We start from the raw sequence: 10,826 nt of genomic DNA on the forward strand, positions 1-10,826 counted from the left end.
TTAATTTTGGACCCTGGGCTGTGTGGTGCTTTGGCTTGGGTCACAAGGCACTTTAAGCAATCTGAGAGAGAGAAAGAGAACGCATTGTTGTGCTTCTCTGGCCACTTGCCAACTTTGCCTCGGACACAGTGCTGTGTGCATCCCTGCAGAAGCTGGAACTAGTCCTAGTGGACTCTGGGATCGATTTAGGGCAATAGAGAAACCTTGTGCAATGTGACACCAGAGAAAATGAAACTAACCTCTGGCAGTTGCTTTCTCACTCCACCCCCTCTTAAACCTCTAAAAGGAGTAAGTTTATGTTGTTCACTCTGCTTCTCTAAGGACAAACGGTGACAATCTGACTTGAGCTCTATTTCTGGGTGGGGAGTGACTGACTGGTTTTCTGGTCCCCAGGTTTTGACATCTATGAGGAGGATTCATCAACTCCCAGCTCTCTAAGCTTTTCCAGTTGATAATATGTGATATGCACTGCCCTCTATATGCACTGCTTAGTAGTATAAGTCCCATGCAAAAATGTTATTGCTTGCCAGAACAATACATTGAGAAGCACAGACATTTGAAAAGAAAAATATACTGCATTATAGATTCGAATCTAAAAATAAATATCAAGAGAAGGGCCAAAAAATAATAATATACATATTAACAGGCATAAAGGATATTTGAAATATGAAACCACAAGAAAAAAATGAATTAAGGAACATTTCAGGTATAGAAGATGGAATAGTTGAAATACAGAATAAAATAGATAGAATGAATAACAGAATAGGTAAAACTGAGGAACAAATCAGCAAACGGGAAAGATCAAATAGAGAAAATTTTCCAGAAGAAAACAAAAATTAGCAAAGCAATTTTTTAAATAAGAAAGAGTAAAAATTATAGAAGGTAGAAGTAGAAAGCTAAAATTAAAATATGAATCCTACAAAAATGGATATTTCCAAAAAATGGACATAAGGAAATACTTGAATAATGGAGATGAATTATTTAGACTTGAGAAAAAAAAAAAACATGGCAAGCCAAAGAAGAGAGAAGGAAAAACAAGGCATAAAACAACAATCCTGGCCACCAAGAACATCATGGCATTATACAAACGTCTGGTTCAAAGGATTATAAATCATTCTACTATAAAGACATATGTACACGTATGTTTATTGTGGCACTGTTCACAATAGCAAAGAACTGGACCCAACCCAAATGCCCATCACTGACAGACTGGATAAAGAAAATGTGGCACATGAACACCATGGAATACTATGCAGCGATGAAAAAGGATGAGTTCATGTCCTTTGCAGGAACATGGATAAAGCTGGAAACCATCATTCTCAGCAAACACAAGACCAGAAAACCAAACACTGCATGTCCTCACCCATAAGTGGGAGTTGAACAATGAGAACACATGGACACAGTGAGGGAAATATCACACACCAGGGCCTGTCAGGGGGTGGGGGTCAAGGGGAAGGATAGCATTAGGAGAAATACCTAATGTAGATGATGGGTTGATGGGTGCAGCAAACTGTCATGGCATGTGTACACTTATGCAAAAAACCTGCACGTTCTACACATGTACCCCAGAACTTAAAGTATAATAAAAAAATCAAAAACAAAGAGAAAACTCTAATTCTAAGAGAAATGGATTATCACATAGAAAAAAAGCAAGAGCCCGTTGAGCTCAGAATTTTAGAAGGAGGAATAGATTCAAGAATAAAATAAAACAGTAAAGTATTGAAGGAAAAGAACTTAGACTCTAGGATTTTACATTCAAATGGTCACTCAGTTATAAGGGTTTAGTTAGAAAATATACTCAGGAATACAGGGTTACAGAAACATAACTATGTAAAGAACCATTTGAAAAGTATTTTTGGATAAATTAATAAATTAGAAGAAAGATAATTTACAATATACTGCAAGAGACATATGAAACAGAGATAACCAAATACCTCAATAAAATTATGTATCCTAAACAAAATTATTATAACCAAATAAAACCAGAAATTATATCTATAATTACTCTGATTTGAAAGCCTAGATCAGTTCTGTGCAATAGAACTTTCTGTGATGAAACTATTCTGTATCTTCACTGTTCCATATGGTAGTCACTAATCACACAGCTACCAAGCTTGAAATGTGGCTTCTGTAACTGAGAAACAAAATATTTAAATTGCATTTAATTTTAATTATTTAAATCTTAATAGCCACATGGAGTTCATGGCTACTTTTCCGGCATTATAGGTCTCAATAATATCAGTATGTTGTAGGACTTGGGGGAAAGCAAGGGATATGAAGCAGGGCGGATAAGTTATAAGACAAACATTGGCAGACTAGATAAAATATAAATACACATTATTTCTAAATAATACATCTAACATAGAATTTCATGCAAAGACTGAAAATGAACGGATAGCAATAGACATATCAGCTCATGTAGGCATCTAATTATCAAATATACATACTTTACGGTGGAAAGCATCATTAGGGATGGAGGAGGTAAGTGATAGAGTCACTGTATAATTTTAAAAGGTATAATTTGCAAAGACAATATAGGGTTTTACGTATAACTAATAAATTTATAAAATTAGAAGGAGAAGTTCATATATCCACCTTCACTGTGTCAGATTCAACATTTCTTTTTTGGTTGTGAATAGTACAAATAGGCAAAAAGCTAGGAAGAATATTTAGGCAAGCTGAATAATAGAATTGTCAACCTAGAGCTACTGTACATATGCAACCAATAACAAGAAAAAACATCTATAAAAGTATTACAGTATATAATCAAAAATACAATAAAAGAATTAAAAATACTAAGAATATTTTAATAATAAAAGGAGACAGGGAAGAAAAAGAGAAATAGAAAATAATGCAAAAAATGGAGAGAGGAAAATAAACGCAAAAAAGGAGAGAGAAAAAGCAAAATAGCATATCCCCTCATCATACCAATAATTATATAAAACACAAATCAGCAAAACAACTAAAATAAAAGGTAGACACATTTTAGAAACAGTTTTAAAAAGACTGGGTGAAACCCTGAGAAAAATATATTGTGTTAATGTAAAGATAAAATTGAATGTAAAAAGACATACCATGCAAATATTCCTTAGAAGAAAGCTGGTGTGACTATAGGAATACCAGAAAAATTAGATTTTAGTAAAAAAAAATATATATATATATCTTAAAATATATATATTTTATGTATTTGTTAGAGACTACATATATAGTATATATTATATATATATAAAATATATATATATAATAGGCAAAGAGTTCTCATATTTAGAACCAAAGACACCATCTATAGAAGAAAAAATTGATAAACTAGACTTCATCAAAATTAAAAACATTTATTCCGTAAAAATCTGTTAAGAGAATGAAAAGACAAGCTACAGCCTAGGAGAAAATGTTTGCAAGCCACATAACTGACAAAGGATGAATATCTAGAATATAAAAAGACTCACAACACAGCAGTAAAAAAAAAAATCTAATTAGAACATTGGAAAAAGACATGAAGAGACATTTCAATGAAGAAGATACATGGATGGAAAATAAGCACATGTACAAAATCGTGGTCAAATTTAAACCACAGTGAAAAATCCTAAACACCAGTCAGAACGGCTAAAATGAAAAATAGTGACAACACTGAAAATAAGCAAGGATGCAGAGAAACTGGATCATCCGTATGTCGCTGGTGAAAATGGTAAAATGGTACAGATTATCTGAAAAATGGTTTGGCAATTTCTTAAAAAAAAAAAAACAAACAAATACAGCTAACATGATGCTGCAATTACACTACTGGGTGTTTATCCTGGAGAAATAAAAATATATGCCACACAAAAAAAAGAATGCCATGAATACGTATAGCAGATCTATTTGTAATAGTAAAAAATAGGAAACAATCCAGATGCCTTTAAATGGGGGAATCAATAAATAAACTGTGATGCATTCATGCTATGGAATACCACTCGGAAACCAAATGGAGTGAACTATTATATACAACACTGGATGAATATTCAGAGTGAAAGAGAACAATCCCAAAAGTTTACATACTGTATGATTCCACATACATTTTTTAAATGACAAAATTGTAGAAATGGAGTAGATTAGTGGTTGCCAGGGGTTGAGGAGGGTGTGGGGTGGGTGGAAGTGGATGTGGCTATAAAAGGGCAACAGGAGGCATCCTTGTGGTGATGGAATTATTTTGTATTGTAACTGTGCCAATGTCAATGTTTTGATTGTGATATGGTACTCGGGTTTTGCAAGATGTTACCATTGGGAAAAATGAGTAAAGGGTATATGAAATCTCTCCATATTATGTCTTACAACTGCATATGCAAGTACAGTTATTTCAATATAAGAAAGTTAATTTTAAAAACACAAAACTGACTCTAGAAATTCTAATTCCCCTATATATCTACAAATTGAATTTTAATTAAAAACTTTTCTCACAAATAAAATTCTTGCTCACATGGTTTCACTGATAAATCCCATTCAAAATTAATGAAGAAACTATCAGAATAAAAGAATATCCTAAAGACTTAAACATAAGACCTAAAACCCTAAAAATCCTAGAAGAAAACCTAGGCAGTACTATTCAGGACATAGGCATGGGCAAAGACTTCATGTCTAAAACAGCAAAAGCAATGGCAACAAAAGCCAAAATTGACAAATGGGATCTAATTAAACTAAAGAGCTTCTGCACAGCAAAATAAACTATCATCAGAGTGAACAGGCAACCTACAGAATGGGAGAAAATTTTTGCAGTCTACCCATCTGACAAAGGGCTAATATCCAGAATCTATAAAGAACTTCAATTTACAATGCAAAAAAACAAAACAACCCCATCAAAAAGTGGGCAAAGGAAATAAAGGGACACTTCTCAAAAGAAGACATTTATGCAGCCACAAAACATGAAAATAAAGCTCATCATCACTGGTCATTAGAGAAATGCAAATCAAACCACAATGAGATACCATCTCATGTCAGTTAGAATGGCGATCATTAAAAAGTCAGGAAACAACAGATGCTGGAGAGGATGTAGAGAAATAGAAACGCTTTTATACTGTTGGTGGGAGTGTAAATTAGTTCAACCATCGTAGAAGACCGTATGGCAATTCTTCAAGTATCTAGAACCAGAAATACCATTTGACCTAGCAATCCCATTACCGGGTATGTACCCAAAGGATTATAAATCATTCTACCATAAAGATACATGCACACGTATGTTTATTGCGGCACTATTCACAATAGCAAAGACTTAGAACCAACCCAAATGCCCATGAATGATAGGCTAGATAAAGAAAATGTGGCACATATACACCATGGAATACTATGCAGCCATGAGAAAGAATGAATTCATGTCCTTTGTAGGGACATGAAGCTGGAAACCACCATTCTCAGCAAAGTAAAACAGGAACAGAAAATCAAGCACGGCATGTTCTCACTCATAAATGGGAGCTGAGCGATGAGAACACATGGACACGGGGAGGGGAACATCACACTCCCCTGTCGTGGGGTGGGCTGGGGGGCTAGGGGAGGGAGAGCATTAGGAGAAATACCTAATGTAGGTGACAGGTTGATGGGTGCAGCAAACCACCATGGCACATGTATACCAATGTAACAAAATTGCACGTTCTGCACATGTACCCCAGAACTTAAAGTATAATAATAATAAAAAAAGGATATCCTAAAGAAACTCTTTTAGAATATGGAAGAATAGGACTCTATGCAGTTTGTTTTGTAAGATCAACATAATGTTGTTATATCACAATCTTAAAAAGGCATTACAAGAAAAGTAAATTCTAAGAAAACATCTCTAAGGAATATGGGTACAAAACTCCCTAAAAAAACTAACATTACATAAATATAATACATCATGATTAAGTGGAGTTTATTTCAAGAATGCAAGATTGGGTTTGTTAATTGCAAAGACCATAATTTACCTTATTGACAGAATAAAGGAGAAAAACCATAGAACCATTTCAATAAGTTCCAAAAGAAAAAAAAAATCCAACATTTTTCATAAAAACTCACCAAATTGCCAATAGAAAGGGAATTTCTTAATCTATAAAAGGGCAAAATAAAACTTAAAATAACGTGTTGATGAAATTTTGAACATATTTTACAAATATTTGTTCTACTGGTTCTAGCAGTATAAAAAGGCAAAGAAAAAAGCATACATGTTGAAAAGGAGTAATGAGACTTGCTTTTTACAGGTGGCATGATAGTTTACATTGAAAATCTTACTTCTGGAATGAATAAGTTTATGTATGTGTATACGTATATATATATGATATGTATGTGTATACGTATATATATATGATATATATGTATATACAAGACATACAAATATTGGTTGTATTTCTATATGCTATCAATAAATAATGGAGAAATAATTTCATTTACAATACCATCGAAAAGCAAAAAATATTTCAAAATACATTTGATTAAATTCGTCCAAGTCCTCTATTTTAAAAACTACAAACCATCAATGAGACAAACATTTAAAAAGACCTAAGCGAAGAAATACACGTGTTTATGCATCAGAATATCAATTATTACCAGTTTGACTCGATGATTCAATGCAATCCCAATCAAAATCCTAGTAAGCTCTTTATTGGTAACTGATAGGTTGAATCAAAATTGGTATCAAAATGTAGCAGACCCAGAAGAGCCAAAACAAACTTGTAAATAAGAACAATGGATTACATACACTACTTGTATTATATATTATATATTATGTAATGTATAAAATATATAATATGTAATTATATATTAAATATACATTATATATACAACCTATGTACACTATCTATATGTATAATGTTAGAAGAAATGTGAGAATTGTAAAGGCAAAAAGATAATGTGTTATACATATTATATATTATATATATGTGTTTTTTTCTAGCTCATCAAGGTATCATTAATGCAAGATTTATTTCATTGATCTCCATAGCTAGAAGTATAATTTATGTGCATAAACTTGTATCTTTATTTTTGCTCTGAATATAACACTAAGTTTTTGCTATGTTACTTCAGTCTTAGCAGTTATAATTTTAAGGTAAAAATGTTCATAATTAGAAAAAAACAGAAAAACTGGATGTACTGACATTATATGGGTCAGCAAAATTGGTAGGATCCAGACAAGATATTTAAACATTTTTTGTTTAAATATGTTTTAAATAGGGTTGTAATGAACATAAAATGTTTGAATGCATGCAAGCCATTTAGAACAATGCCTGGCTATATAATTGTTAGCTAATATTACTATTAACACAGCTTTATCCAGTAGGGATTCCTGGTGGGTTTGGACAAGCTCAGATTGGAAAAAATTATCTCGTTAGATAATTCCAATATACTGATAGACCACCGAGGTAGGGAACATGATCCCTCCCCCAATGCCAGTCGTAAGCAAATAGGGATTCCTGAGCATCAAAGGAGTTCAGAGCTTGGCCACCACTATGTTACTTCTCATCTCGAACCTCTTTACAGTATCATATCCTTGAGATAGGATTCTTCTTTGCAGCAGTTGAAGCCATCATAGAGAGCTCCCACAGTAAAATATTTGAAATTCTTTATCAAGCACGTCTTTTCCCACCTTAATGACCTTGGAGACATCTATTGCATATCTGGGTGATTTGAAGTATACTAGATCATCTAACCTCTTTGAGTCATCTATAAAATGGGAACCACAGTCTTTGAACTGACTACTTGTATCTGTTGTTATGACCAAAGAAAATCATGTATGCAAAAGTCGTTACTTGTGCAAGATATTATCATAATTTTTGTCCATGTTACTGTTCTATTTTCATTTGTAGTTTGACAACATTTAAACATCTGCCCCAAATCAAAAATATGTTATTATGCAACATTCTAAAATGTTAAGTTGCAAGCTTTATGGGAATAAAATTCTCTGTAATCAGGATGTTGGTCGTGATTTCTTAGTTTTAGGATCATAAATTAAATCCTATGTTTAGTCAATCCTTAAATATTGTCTTCATAAGGCTCTGTATATATTCTATTTCTCATTCCCTCCAGATGCATTGGGTAAACAATTTCTTCACTGTTATCCCACAGTTTTGATTTATAAGCTGATATTCAACTATCTAATAAACAGCATCTGTATCTTATGCAGAGTTTAGTTTTCAAATTTTTTAATGGTGTTCATATATTCAATGAATATTTTAAACATCTATTATGACCATGGTGCTGTGGTCCTGAAGGGTGCCCCAGGATATATATCTCCTGTTTTTAATGGATTAACAAACTGCAACTTCCATCAAGACACCAAATTGGAAGATTTATATAGTGGCCCAAGCTGAACCTTAGAACTCATTCTAGATTCGTCTGCCTCTTCCAACTGGGAGTGGCTACATATAATCAATCAGCAAGTCTGACAATTGTGTAAGGTAAGTATCTCTCAAATATGTACCTTCTTTAAGATCATTTGTTCCCCCATAACTTGGCCCCTGCATGTGTTACAAGTTTTATATCACATACCTATTACTTTTTTATTATAAAGTTCTGGGATACATGTTCAGAAGGTGCAGTTTTGTTACACAGGTATACACATGCCATGGTGGTTTGCTGCACCCATCAACCCATCACCTACATTAGGCATTTCTCCTAATGCTATCCCTCCCCTAGCCCCCCACCCCCCAGCAGGCCCCAGTGTGTGATGTTCCCCTCCTTGTGTCCATGTGTTCTCATTGTTCAACTCCCACTTATGAGTGAGAACATGTGGTGTCTGGTTTTCTCTTCTTTTGTTAGTTTGCTGAGAATGATGGTTTCCAGCTTCATCCATGTCCCTGCAAAGGACATGAACTCACCCTTTTTTATGGATGCATAGTATTCCGTGGTGTATATGTGCCACATTTTCTTTATCCAGTCTATCACTAATGGGCATTTGGGTTGGTTCCTTTATGTTATGTTCAAGTCATGAGGAACATACACTTCAACAAACAGTATGATTTTCTATATACTCATGGTTTTGCTCATAGTACCAGCTCCACTATTGCTTTTCCAGATATTATCTGATTCTCTCCACCTATCAAGTGATATGACCCTTCTAAAATAGATTTCAACACAATACACAAACATCAATCATGATACTTCATATTTGTACAGACTACCTGTTTGTGGCTGTGTCTCCATTATTAGACTTTATTGTGGGAATATCTGAATAGCAAGGACAGTGTCAGTCATCTTAGAATCCTTAGAAATGTAGTAGCAATTTATTAGAAACAAAACTTTAATATGATTTCAATAAATATTCAACTGCCCTAGAAATACTAGTTGTATAATTAATAAGAAAATTAGTTTCCACTAAATAGCCAGAAAGCAAAATTGTCCACAGCAATAACGGTCACCAAAAGATAGCCAAACCTCACCCATTAGAGAAATTGCTGGATCAAGTGGTAGTTTGACTTTTAGCTCTTTATGGAATCTCCACACTGTTTTCCATAGTGGCTGTACTAGTTTGCATTCCAACCAGCAGTGTAGAAGTGTTCCCTTTCACTGCATCCACACCAACATCATCTATGATTTTTTTATTTTTTTATAATGGCCAGTCTTATGGGAGTAAGGTGGTATTTCATTGTGTATTGCATGTTTATAGCAGCAAAATTTACAATTGCAAAAACATGGAACCAGCCCAAATGACCATCATTCAAAGAGTAGATAAAGAAACTGCTGTGTGTGTATATATATATATATATATATATATATATATATATATATATACACATACCACATACACATATATGATGTATACCATACATACATACATGTACGTATACCATATATACACCATATATTTGATGGAATACTACTCATTCATAAAAAGGAATGAATTAATGTCATTTGCAACAACCTGGATGGGATTGGAGACTATTATTCTAAGTGAGGTAACTCAGGAATGGAAAACTAAACACTGTAGGTTCTCACTTATAAGTGGGAGCTAAGCTATGAGGATGTGAAGACATAAGAATGATACAATGGACTTTGGGGACTTGGGGGGAAAGGATGGGAAGCTAGTGAGGAATGAAAGACTACTAATTGGGTTCAGTGTATACTGCTCAGGTGACGGGTACACCAAAGTCTCACAAATCACCACTAAAGAACTTACTCATGTAACCAAATACCACCTGTTCCCCAAAAACCTATAGAAATAATAAAAAAGAATATGTTTAATGAAGAATTAAAAAAAAACAATAACTGATGCTAAAAGGACCTGTGAGCAAAGAAGTTGGTACACATGAATAATTTCAAACATCTGTAGAAAACACACACACAAATAATGAGTAACATGGGGTCAAAATCATGATAAACTAAAATACTCAACAACAGGTAAGGCGCTAAAGGGTAGGGCACTGATAAGAGTTCACCATTCCAGGATTCTTTTATCATTTGATGATAGAGACATAATTAGCATTATACTTTGTTAAAATATTAATGGCAGGTCATAAAGGATATAAGAAGAATGCCTATCTTCTGGATCAGAAAGAGAAATGCAAAATTATAGAGAAAATGCTACTATTTTAAAGGAAGGTAGAACAGCAACAAAATGAAGAATATACATAGAGAGGGGATTTTTAAACTTCCAATTAGATGTTAGGAAACTCCCAGATGTATCATTGAAAAGTAAGTTCAGCAGTTAGAAGGTATGGGTTTTTAGATGGGGAAAACTATACATAATGATTTAATTTGGCCCTAACTTTCTGAAAAGCACTGAGTCAATGTTTATCAATAATCTCAAGTTGATTCACCCTTTTTAGCTAAATAATAGCACTTCTAGACATTTATCCTGAAGTCACCAGAAATTCAATTAAAGAAATATACAC

This window comes from Pongo abelii, chromosome 7, assembly GCF_028885655.2.
Source record: "Pongo abelii isolate AG06213 chromosome 7, NHGRI_mPonAbe1-v2.0_pri, whole genome shotgun sequence".
Taxonomy (NCBI): Eukaryota; Metazoa; Chordata; class Mammalia; order Primates; family Hominidae; genus Pongo; species Pongo abelii.